Consider the following 13,762-nt stretch of genomic DNA (forward strand, 5'->3'; position numbering starts at 1 on the left):
TTTTTATATTAATTATTATTAATTATTGATCATTCCTCAAACAAAATTAATATTATTAAGTAATAATTATTAATTTTACTGATTAATAATTAATTTTATTTACTAATTATTAATTATATTATTATTTTTATTATTTATTAATATTAAGCAAAACAACTCAAAAGAACAGAGCCATTGTAACACTTTATTTCAAGATTAAATCACTAAGAAAATAATTCATAAAAAAGTTAAGAACGAGGAATGAACAACTTAATATAAAATTCTTATTTGTTTTTGAGTATATTAAGAGCTAAGGCGCTGTTCACTTCACCTTATTTTTGCTGAACTGAAATTATTTTTACTTAAATAAAATTATTTTTGCTGAACTGAAATTATTTTTGCTGAACTGGATTTTTTTTTTTTTTTACTGATTTTCTATTATAATTTTTCTGTAAGAATACTGAATTTTACTGAACTAAACTTATTTTTACTGAACTGAAATTATTTTTACTAAACTGAAATTAATTTTACTGAACTGAACTTATTTTTATTTTTACTTAATATTATTTTTTTAAGGTAAAGTGAACATGACCTAAGTGTATGTGTAGGTTTATTAAATGAGCAAAATTAAATAATAATAATATAATAATAATAATAAAAAAAAAACTTAATTACATGTATTTTTTAGGATATAAAAGTTACGGAATAGTTTGATTAAAAGACAAAAACGCTTGTTTAGACCGTCTAATAGAAAATCAGCTCAAAATAAAAAGTGTAAATTCTTTCTTTGCAAAAAAAGGAAACAACTTGAAAAAGTTATTAGCAGAAAGAAAAAAGATAAAATAATTTAAAATTGTAAAGAAAAAAAGGGAGAGCCTGAACAGCAGATGTTGTTCAATCATCATTATAAAAAAATAAAGTAATAATTATAATAAAAATAAAAATTAATAGAAAATAGAAAAGGTTTAGCATATTCTTTTGCATAGTTTATTTATCAGTTGGACCAGTCCCTTTTATATTTATTATTCTTTGTCTAACCTTTTAAAGAGTATTTAGCAGACAATTAACACCGACAACTTACTGCAGAATTTCCGGCATAAACACCTTTTTATCCGTATTTGGTTCTTCATTTTCTCATCTAAGTATTCTCCTAATCTTAAACTACTCTTGTTTTTCTATTTTTTTAACTTACTGAAGAATGTTGGTTACCATATTAATATTGCTTAATTCAAGACTATGTTTATTATTTTAGCATTATTTTTAATGATTTTAATGGTGCTAATGAAGTAATGAGGTACAAAGGCCCCAAAAATTTAGCTGATTTTTTGTTGTACAAAGCTTACTTCATTTGTTTGACCCTTGCAATAGTGGAGATCCCATTATTTAATGTTGAATGACTTCACATGTCTTATGTACTAACGTAAATATAAATTATGTGCACCTTGAAAATATGTGTGATGAAATTTATATCCTTATCGTTTACTTGAAGAAATGTTCACCAAAAAAATGTCTTTTTGGGTTTTATTGAAGTTATCCTACTGCTCGTAACAAATTATGTCCACAAATTCATGATTTATATCTTTTGTTCACGTGTCCTCTTTCTACGTACGTGAGACTTTTTAACACTTATATTTAAATTACAAGTCATATTGGCAACTTAAACATTCCATTCATATAAGATTAAATCAATGACTTATCAGTCTATCACTAATTCAATCACTACCCCAAAGCATGTACTATTGTTTATTCATACACAAAACAAAAGATAATTAAAAGCCAAAAGTACGTTCTTATTTAAACACGATACAAACTCGATCAACTCTAAGCTTACAACTAACAACTACTAGTAATTAGTTAATTACTAAACTAAAACAACAACAACAACGTACTCGACCTCGTGCTATAAACATAGAAAAGCCAAAAGAGATTCAAAGCAAGCAAATTAAAGGGTGGTACCAACAAGTTCCTATCATAAAATAAGGTGCATGGCTCGTATTAACTGCGCAGTGCTAACAAAAACACACACACAGAAAGTAACATCTCGATCGTGTGAGAGAGTGACATAACAAAGATGAAGCTCTGAATTAGTAGTACTACATCAATACACTAGTATCTTTCTTTACTCTTAAATCTTAATTTTTATACTATACTAAAAACAAGTTTATACAATTAATACACATGTTATACTTATAGTACCAAGTAAGATACTTTGAGATTTTGCTCTTTTTTATAAACTTTTTCCTACAATCCAAACTAACGTCACAATTCGACAGCTAAATCACACGCTTGCAAACGACTTTATAGGAAAGACCTTTGCAGACCATCCAGAAAATATACCAAACATTGGCTATGATCATTTTTTAAGTAATGGTGATCTTACAGAGAATATTACATCTACTTAATAATCTTTTAGTCGTTATGCATTAGAATTAGATAGTCATATACGACTCTAAACCATAAAAATTCAAACCTATAATATACAAATAAAGAGGCAAGAAAATATACAGGGACAATAATTTTATTGATAATTTGTGGGAATACAACTCTCATAGATCTCTTGATTTCTCTCTCCAAAGGGCTAGGGTTTTGATATTTGTTTATAGTACAAGCCTTGTCGGCTTATTCCATACTATGAACCTACAATGTTTGGTAGCAGGGAGGAGATGGGGTCTTGTGACTTATTCCATGTGAGCCTCTTTAAACCTAGAAACGACGACCGGGAGGAGATAGGGTCTTTGTGACTCATTCCATGTGATCCTCATTAAACTCTAGAAATGACTCTCTATATATATAATGTCATAGAGTAAAACATAATAATCTATGAGATTCTGAAGATAAATATCTTATATTTTTTGATATTATCTCCTTATATACATATTTGACACCTAATAATTAACAAAATTTCGGTGTCAACAACGACGTATGTCTCTAAGGGCCTATTCTCTTCAGCTTAATTCAGTTCAGCTCCAATCAGTTCAGTTCAGTTCAGCTCCAATCAGTTCAGTTCAGCTCAATTCAGTAAATCAGAAAAGACCCTAAGTATTAAGGCCCTATTCTTTAGTGCTATTTTGCTTTGCTTTTCTCCGGTGAGTAAAATTTGCTTAGCTCTGCTATACTGACATCTACTCTGCCCAAAAGCTCAAAAGAATAGGGCCTAAGTCATGTCTCGTTATTGTCACAAAGAAGTAACAATATTTGATCTAGTGATAAAAATTGTATTTAAGGTTGTGAGATGACTTTTAGTCTCAGGGGCTCTCTAGAGGTGTTACGCCTATACTAGTAATATTACTATGGTATTCTCTAATCCTTTCAAGTGGTATCCCTTACGCTTTCCTTCTACTCCCACGAGCCTTTTATGTACAAATCAACCAAATACTCTACGGAATTACTCAAAATTAAAATGGGCTTATTCTAACTTAAATTATAAGTATAGAAAAATAACTTAATTTGTGTGGAATTGCTATATTATTTGGGTGTTAAATTGTCCGGGGAACAAAGAAAAACTTATTTTGTCTACAATCATCTTAGAATAAATAGCATGTTTTGTCCGAATTTATATAAACTTATATTGTCTACACTTTTCTTAATTTAACCGGCCTAATTTATCCCAACTAATCTAATCTTATTTTAATCAAACGTTTTTTAATTTTTGTTAAGACAATATAGATCCAAATTTCTAGAAATTAGGAACAGTCAGCGGAAAAAATGGCAGTTTTTCTGCTTTAATTTTTTTAATTTGCAATGTATTTGTGTTTTGTGGATTCATGTTTGTGTTGATTCGAGAAACACTGTCGTTTTGCTGTCTTTCACTGTGAAATCTTGAATCTGATTTAACAATAATAAATGTGAAATTTTGATTCAGAGATTCTGGGTTATTTTGTAAGAGAAGAGTGTGAGATTTCAGTGGGAAAATAACAGTTGCTTCAACTACATTTTAAATCATATAAATTACATTGATTTTGGTGTTTGAATTATGTAATGAAGAGAAAAACAAAGATTCCACTAGAAGGTTACGTATCATAACATCACAATAGTTGATTTCCTATTATTTTTAACTCTTGAACTGTATTTTTGTACTTAAGTTCACTATAATTCTATTCGAACAATAAGCATCTTAAAATTCTGTGACATTATTTGAGCTAATTTTGGTAATTATAAGACGTTTTTGTTCCATGGATTCAAAGAATCGACTTTCTTTGATTGTTGAGTATGTGTCAAAGTAGTTGTTGATCGAGATCAATACATTTGGAGATGATTAGTGATGGTTGATTGTTTTGATCAAAACCTAAATCCTTATTCTTATTTTTAAAAATTGCTCCACGTTGGTTTATGGTGTTTAGAGAGCCACGAGGGCGGGGTGAGTAACCCCTGATCGAGTAACTTAAGTAACCTCTGTCGCATGATATACTAGGTCGCATATAAAAAAATTGTGAATTAAAATATATTGCAAATTATGTTAATATATTTTCTACTATAGTCATAAATAGGGATGCCAATGGAGCAGGGCGGGGCGGATGTTGGTCTTCCCATCCCCATCTCCACCCCCACCTAAAATTTTCATCCTCATCCCCATCCATCCCCATCGCCGTGATGGGTCTAAAATTCATCCCCATCCCCGCCCGGGGGGTACAATTCCAAAACAATCCCCGCCCCACCCCCCACTTGAATATTCATCCCCACTTAATCTCCACCTAAGGGTCTGTTCTGATTGACTGAACTGAGCTGAACTGAACTTATTGGAGCTAAACTGAACTGAACTGAAATGAATATTTTATGAGAGAAGGAAATTAAGATAAGAACTGAATTGAACTTAACTTAACTGAACTGAACTGAACTTATTGGAGGTGAACTGAAAAAAATTTGAAGAGAACAGGCCCGACCCTCCTAATCCCCACCTCCCAATATACAATCCAACACAATTAATATAGATTATCAAAAAAATAATAATAATAAATAAATAAAAAAAAATGTTAATATTACACACTTTTTTAGTTATAATATTAGTGTATTACAAATTATTATATCTACTATTTTATTTTACTTTTTTTTATATAGAAAACAGTATAAAGGTGTATATTTTTGTTTTTAAAAATATATAGATGTGAGTGTGAGGTGGGGATGAGGTGGGTACGAAGTGGGGCAAGTGGAGTGGGGCGGGGATGGGGCGAGTACAATATAAAATCCACCCCCGCCCCATCACCCGTGGCGGGTATGATTTTTATCTTCATCCCTGCCCCACCACCCACCAAACCAAGACCCATCCCCGCCCCACGGGGACGGGGGATGAGGCGGGTCTTCTATTTGACTTGCCCCACTGACATCCCTAATCATAAATGTTTGTGTGGAAAGGTATATCAAATCCTTTTTATTTAAAGTAATTATCTTTATATGATTTTATACTATATTTAATATTTTTCAAAAAAAAAAAAAAAAAAAAAAAACACACCAGGAGATGACATATGTCATTGTTAGTGTGTCTTTTAGTATATAGTTATTGATTGATGATTGATGTTGATCGATGCAAAATAGGTTTAAAAGACACTTGAAATTACATGCAACAATATTATATAATAGGTGTTTAACATAACCATGAATGTAGAACTAATTTTACCAAATATTTTTTACCCAATAAACTAATAATTATACTTAGAATGTATTAGCTATCCAAATAATAAGATATCATCTAATTGTCAAACGCAACCATCAATAATATTGAGAATTTGGGCTTAGATCTTTTAATTGAATTTTGCAATGAATATCATCATAATATCATCATTATATGCATGATGGTAAATTGATAACACACCCCCATCCTCAAACTAAGCTAGCTAGCTAGCTAGCTAGTGTTATTCTTCATAAATTTTCATTAAATTACCATTCATCAATGATTTTGTAAATTCATTATGAATAAAAACACATTGATCAGAAAATCATCATTACAATAGACATTGACAAAGATTTTTACTACTCTAAACTAATTCATTTTTATTATTGACTGCTACATACAAAAATGTGTGTTACAGTATTGTTGTGATATAAATAGAGGTAAAATTACATGGTTTTTTTTTTTATTTATTTATTTATTTTTTTTAACTTCTTTGATTATTGAAAAACATGCATTCACCATAACTATGGTAAAATCATTCCAAAATATACCTAGCATTTTTTTCTAAAATTCCCCACACCTTTAATCGTAGTTTCTTTGACAATTATACTTACAACAAATAAGGGATTTGTCAATTTCTGATATATAGTATACCAAGATAACCAACTTCAACTTAAAAAGAAAAAACACACCATAATAATTAATCACCAAACATAAAATATCCAGTCTATAATTGAAGTTTATAATCATATTTATTATTTCTCCTTTTTCCCCTAACTTAATGGCAGAAACAGCTGCAAAAAAGTCAGAAACTCAAAGTGGCCAAACACAATGTAAGCCAAAAGTCCAAACAATCATCATGATGATTTCATTTCATTTAAAAAGCAAACAACAAATTAATAATTAAACCAAAGTTAATTCTACACTACTTTAATATGATCAATAGAGTATATTATTAGTAATAATTTTGACTTTTTTTTTTTACTGTGTTTTGCATGCAGTAAATAATTAATAGTTTTACCATGTTAAAACTATTTGGACAGGTTAAATCCCAAGCAACCCACGCCCGTATCTATAGTAATAATAATGTTGCAAAACAAAAGCTGATTGGGCGTGCTATTAAAATCTAACCATCCAGATTTGATGTTTATAGAGATCTGACGGTGTGGTATCATTCGTTGGGGGATTGGGGAACATTATCGGTGACTTCTTCTTGACTCCAACATAAAGTTTGTGCCAGAGACTCCTCTCTTAAAAGATCAAGTACTCCGTACCTGGATATATAATGTAACTATATATACAACTATACAAGTATTGATGGTGTTTGTAGGGATGGTCCAATTTGGCAAAATACTCTATTATCCGGCGTTTAATATTCCACTTATAGATCGGGGTGGATGAGATTCGAATCTGTGACCTTTATGTCATGTTGGCTCTAATACCATATTAGTGGACCAACTCAATCAAAAGCTTAAATTGATGGTTAACACCTAAGATTATATTTTATACTCTATCAAAATTGATCCGATTTAAATTATTGGATTTGAGTTATAACTACGTATTGTAGGAGAAATGATTAGGGGACATCTATAAAATCCAGTTATGTGGAATTTGTTGGTGCTTTGTCTACAACTAGGATAGTAAACGATATTTTTTTGGGTCTAGTGGACCTTTGAGTCCTCTAAGACTATTCTCATTCATGGTCAAAAAAATAAAATGTCATTATCTCTCTATCTACTTTCTCAATCCTATTTTCAACTTTTTCTCATGGACATTTTATTTTAACAACTCCTTACACACTTATGGTATAAAAAAATATACACCACACTCTGTCTAGTTACTATTATTGTTATGATTCAAAAAAGGAAAATTAGCTTAAAATAATACCAACTGTTTAGGGTATTTTACCTCGCCATGCGGACCAACCAGAGGGTGACACGTGTCAGCCCCCAGGGTGGTCCAAAGTGGACCTATCCCTGCTTGACACGTCATCCCAGATATTTGGAGGATGACGGCCTTCAGGCCCAAATCCCGAGAAAGCCGTAAAACGGCGCAGCCCACCACTGATTAGGGTTCTGAGACCTAATCAGGGGCACAATTCCCAAGGACCCTATAAATAGGGAGATTCCCCTCTTTTGGAGGGCACGTTCTACCATTTATTACAAACTGTCCCTTTGATAGAGACAACTGAGCTTGGAACCCGAGCAAATCCCCACCTAAATTTCCGCACCTTTTTCTTTCCTAAGTTACTAACTTGATCGTCGGAGGCGGAGCACCTACCAACTGGTGTCTCCATTTGTCTTGCAAGTACAGGCCGCACCGGACCAGTCTTCGAGCTGTAACTCTCCCGAGGGACAAAAACACCCAAAACACCAACTATCTATGATGTGTGCAAAATAATACAAACTTTACTATTTGCTATTAGCGGTACCACCTTTGGTACTATGTGTGCAATATAGTACGCCAGTCACCGAAAAAGTATTATCTATGTCTATTATTATTATTATTATTATTATTATTATTATTATTATTATTATTATTGTTTTAAATAATACCCCACCCTTTTGTTAGGCATATTTTTTTTTTGAATTGTTAATATGTACGAAGTATTTAAATTTTTTGTTCAAAATACTTGTATAATTTCACTACCACACAATAGTAAATTGGGTATTTAAATGCATTATTATTTTGATATAATTGGTTTAAAAAATCCAAAAAATTTCCCACATTATTTTGGTTGGTGAATTTGAGGAAAAAGCCTGACAAAGGGGTAGGGCATTATTAGTTTGGATCATAAAGAAATTTTTAACAAAATATATGTATTTTGAAAAGAAAACATAAAATTAATAAAATAATATAAATATAGACGGAATATTTTTTCGGTGACCGGCGTACTATTTTGCACATATAGTACAAAGGTGGCCGGTACCGCTAATAACAAATAGTTGAGCTCGTATTATTTTGCACACACCATTAATAGTTGGTAGGGAGTATTATTTTAAGCCAATTTTCCTTCAAAAAATTAAAAATTACTATTAATATTATATAAAATAATAATAGGATGATAACTAACAATAATAATAAAAATATTAATAATTATCAAATTAAGTAGAAAAATGTGATTTTGTGATTTTTCAAAGTGTATAAAATACATCAAAATGGTAAATGAATTATGAACATTTGTAATTTTTATTTTTAAATATGTTAAGTTGGTCAAAATAGTAGTTTTTAGATTTAATTAATGAACTCCAATAACTATTGTAGGTCTGTAGCGTTTGAAAAGTGTCATGGCTATGGACATTTCTAATTTTCCTCATGGACATTTATTCTTTGCCCATGAGTGAGATGCATATTTTTGGGTTTTTACCTTGTATTTCCCCTCGTGGGTTTTTTTTTTTTTTAACCATGTGTGAGTAAGGATGGTAGTGGATCTGGACCCAGCTCGTATCCGTGAATCCAAATCCTTTTTCACGAACATGAGTCTTCAAATTTTGGACTCGACATATTCGAATCGAATTCGAGTCCCGTTGAAAAAAACGGATATGGATTTATACCTTGAATTTTTTCTCATGGGCATTTTTTTTACTATGCGTGAGTAGGGATGGCATTAAAACTTGTGTGACCTTTAATATTATTGTGAACATGAAGTATACGTTATGTTGAAAATAGTGACCCTACTTTTAACATAATGACCTTTTCTATTCATATTAATCAATATATAAAAATTTCATAGTGACTTTATAATAATGTCATTCCCATTGATTCCTCACCCCCTTAGGTATTTCCATTCTCATTCCTTAGTCACCACCACACCACCACCCTCTTACCTACCCAAACCGTTGGAAAATATAGCCATCACACCGTCGCTGCTGCCCGCACCCTTTGCCGGCATTCCCCCCCCCCCCCCTCGGCAGCTCTCCCCTCCCCCGAAAAACCTCCCTCACAACCCTGAGCCTCGAAAAACCCTAGAAATCATTCTCACTCGCCATAAAAAACCAGAAAAATAGCTAGGGTTTCGAGGGTGGGGAAGGGCAGCCGACGGGTTTTACGACGAGTGAGAATGATTTCTAGGGTTTTTCAAGGCTCAGGGCCGTGAGGGAGGTTTTTTGGGGGAAGGGAGAGCTGTGCGGGAGGCGGAGAGTGCGAGGGGAGGGTCAGTGAAAGGAGGCGAATGGTGAGGGAGGTGCGGCGAGTGGTTTGGTGGCTGGGTGGTGGCCGGAGAAGGTGGAAAGTGAAGGTTTTTCAGGTGGTAGTGAGATTGTTTCCCTTTGTTTTTAAAACAAACAACATAGAAAATTTAAGGTATTTTTATTTCATTCCTTTTTCTTTCCCTTTGTTAATTCCATTCTGATTATCCCGTGTAAACCAAACAACCCCTAACTAATTTATCCATTTACATTTACTTTATTTGTATTCCTTGTTAAAAACATATGTGTAAAGAACATGTTGTGACTGCAATCAGTGCCGATTCTTAGGTGGTGTAGGATGATCGATGGAGCAGGGATCCCAAAACTTAGGGCCCAATATTGAATATAAACATATAAGTTTCATAAGTTTGTATAAATATAAAGTTGGAACAATGGTTAGTGTTTTTAATTTAATTATATAATCTGTTACTCTATACTAAAGAAGAATATTTGAAAAAGAGAATTTTCCCTCATAAAATCTGCTTTATTATTTTTTATCAAATTATTTATTATTATGCACATTTTCTTACACACTACATTTAATTAATAATTTACAAACTTCATTATTTATTTATATGAGGGTTGACTACTAATGATTTACACTTATATAGAGATTTCTATATTTTAATTAGTACTCCCTACTAATTTTAATAACCGAGCATGACTCTCTTGTAAAAAAAAAATAACCGAGCATGACTCAGACATTACCTAGTGAGAGATCTCATGTTCAATCCTTTTTTTTTTTTCTTTTTTTTTTTGACAAAACCTCAAGTTCAATCCTTTAGGTAAAACTAGGTTAACTCCCGTGCCATGCACGGTCATAATTAAACTTTACAACAAAAATTATAAATGATGGTGTTAATTATTCAACAATAATTTATCCAAAAAAAAAATTGTAACAAAATAACTTGAATTTTAATTTATACCAATTAATACCAAATTCATAAAGGTTATTGAATTGAATTTTATTAAAAAAATAAATAATATAGTAATAGAAATTTAGAAGCTATAAGGTTTTACATAAGAAAATGAAAATATTAGCTTATATTTGTTCACGCACTTTGACCCATATATGAACTCATGTACATTTGTCCTTATAATTTGTTGACACACTTTGACCGGCATAATATAAAAATTTAGTTGATTTTATATTACTTTATGATAATTAGTATTATGTAATTAACTTTTTTAAAATATATATTTTTAGTGAGTAGTAGGGGTTTTACATTGCATAAATGCATAGATCAAAGTAATTAGATTGTAGAAAAGTGTTTGGTAAATAGCTGATTGTTTAAAGCTAATTGATTATGTGAAATGACCAATAAACCAATTGTAGGGTAGGTAGTTCATATTAGAAATTTTAATTAAATGGGGATATAAGTGTCATTTCAATATAAGAATTGAATAGGCTAATTGAAAAAGCTCCCAAAAGGAGCTTTTTGAAAAAGAGCTTATTTAGTGGAATAAGCTCTTTAAACAAGCTACGTACCAAACACCTTGAATTGACCTATTTAATAGTCAATAAGCTAATGTAGGTCAGATAAGCTAGTTACCAAACACATCCTATGTTGTTGGATTATTGTCATAATGTTTGCTTTTATAATTTTTTATTTCCATAATTTTAATAATATTTAATTAAAAATATAGATGGTCAAAGTTGTGTCTCGATAATTCTAGCTTATAAAAAATGGAGGGAGTATAATATAATAGAATGATTTTATGATTTTGTTTAGTTGTTCTTGTAAACATTAGATATAATTTTAAGATTTATTCAAAGTATGCTACCAAAATTATTTTTCTATTTTTAATTTAAATAAATTAGACTGTCAAATAGGAAAAAAATTGATAATATTATAATAATCTTAGATAATGATGTATTTCAATACCTTATTTTTAATCTATAGTATATTTCAATATTTGTAATTAATAGATATCTCGTATATAGAAAGAATATATGTTAAAAAAATTAATTGAGTATGATTGGATTAAATGTGCTATCAAAATGGAAATAAGAATTATTTGTATGTTATAAAATGGAAGTCATTAAATTTCAACAACAAACACACAAAAAAAAAAAAAAAAAAAAAAGGAAAGTAAAAAAGGCGGGAAATTTTGTAATGATATCGTGACAAGTGTCACTTTAGGTTTGCTTTTAGTATAGGTTAATTGATTGATGATTGATTGATGACGGAACTATTTTAACAACTCAACCAAGACTGTTAAGATTAGTGAAACACAAATATCTGATATATATAATGTCCATTTATTACGGAGTACCTACTAGTAAAGAATCTGAAGATGAATTCTTAACTAAAAAACTGAAATGATAAACATAGAATATCAAAGTAGGCACGTTTCCAATATGTAAGTCGATATGTCCGAGTGGTTAAGGAGACAGACTCGAAATCTGTTGGGCTTTGCCTGCGCAGGTTCGAATCCTGCTGTCGACGCTTTTTTCCATTTATCCTTCATTACATTCCTAGACCCATTTTTGTCACTTCATTTTTTTTAAATTTCCCCTTATCAAATCAATTATTTCGTATTTCTCCATAAAAAACCCAGAAACAAAACTCAACCCCAAAAAACCTCAGTAATGGCAACCACCCTACTTCCGTCACAACTAACACCTTTCACCACCCAACTTTCTCTCTCCAAGCCCAATCCCAGGCCCAGCATCTATTGTGGGCCAAGAGACAACCGTGGGCCACTAGTAAAAGGCCGAGTGCTAAGCACGGAAGCAATCCAAGCAGTCCAAGCCCTAAAACGGGCCCAAAGAACAACCGGAACAACAGTCCACGAAACCCTTAACAAGACACTCGTACGTTTAATCAAAGCCGACTTAATTGCTACTCTACGCGAGCTTCTACGACAAGGTCACTGCGACCTCGCTTTAACCGTATTCTCCACCGTCCGATCAGAACCATGGTACAAGACTGATTTACCCCTTTACGCTGATTTGGTGTTAGCTTTGGATAAGAAGGGTGGAATGGAGGAAGATATTGACCGTTTGATTGAGGGGTTGGAGATGGAGATCGACGGTGGAAAAGGGGGGATTGATTGGGAGGATAAGAGGGGGTTGAGTAGGTTGGTGAAGGCGTTGATTGGGGCTAAGAGGAGGGAATCAATGGTTAGGGTTTATGGGGTTATGAAGAAATGTGGATGGGGGTGTAGTGGGTCGGGTGTTGAAATTGATGAGTATTTGGCTAAGGTTTTGAGTAAAGGGTTGAAAAGGTTTGGGGAGGAGAGTTTGGGGAGAGAAGTTGAGGTGGGTCTTGAGGTGTATCTTAATGCTTGTTTGGGTCGAGTTGGGGTTTAGTGTGTGGTTTTCGAGATGGGTTGGGAAGGCGAGGTGCTAATTGAGTTTGCGGTTTTATCTTTTATTATGTGTCGATTGGAATTGAGTTGGTTTGTGTAATCCTGAAGATTGGTCGATAATTCTTTTTGTTTTAGACTTTTTAGGTATATTACCCGAATACTCCCTTGTAAATTATGGGATGATATGTGATTTTAGTATCTTATGTTGTTCACTTGTTCATTGTGGATGTAACACAATTGTATGCGGGTATGTATGACCCTATTTCATAATAATCGCTACGTTGTGTATTATTAATTAAGTATATGTTTATTAGTTTATAGTTGCCATTCTTGCCAAAGGAGCTCAATTGTAAAGAGTCATTTTCTAAGATGGAACTTTTGTTTACAAGTTTTTATATGTAATTTTCTCATTATCATTATTTATAAAGCAAACAAGAAATGATTTCAAGTTTATTGAATTAAAAAAAAAAAAAAAATCAAATAGCAAACTTTAGGAATTGTATCTTCAACTCTATCCCCTCCATTTCTACAAGCAATTACACAAATTATTAACAATTAAAGAGAGTTTAAGAAATAGGGTGGTAGACTAGTAGTATATTATTAGACTTTCCTTATTCCATGAATATTAACTTTGTCAAAACTTTATTTTATAGGGACCAAAAGCAAGACAAACCAA

General features: G+C 31.8%; 1 non-coding gene and 1 pseudogene across 1 annotated transcript; both read left to right on the plus strand.

Annotated features, from left to right (window-relative positions):
• The first annotated feature begins 12,139 nt into the window (after window positions 1-12,139).
• TRNAS-CGA (transfer RNA serine (anticodon CGA)) lies at window positions 12,140-12,221 on the plus strand. The gene has a single exon. It is a non-coding gene; the product is annotated as a tRNA-Ser (tRNA).
• A 52-nt stretch (window positions 12,222-12,273) lies between these two features.
• LOC145587958 (protein THYLAKOID ASSEMBLY 8, chloroplastic pseudogene) lies at window positions 12,274-13,454 on the plus strand (annotated as a pseudogene).
• Window positions 13,455-13,762: the final 308 nt, after the last annotated feature.

Source organism: Chenopodium album, chromosome 17 (assembly GCF_948465745.1).
Source record: "Chenopodium album chromosome 17, dcCheAlbu1.1, whole genome shotgun sequence".
In the NCBI taxonomy this organism is placed as follows: Eukaryota; Viridiplantae; Streptophyta; class Magnoliopsida; order Caryophyllales; family Amaranthaceae; genus Chenopodium; species Chenopodium album.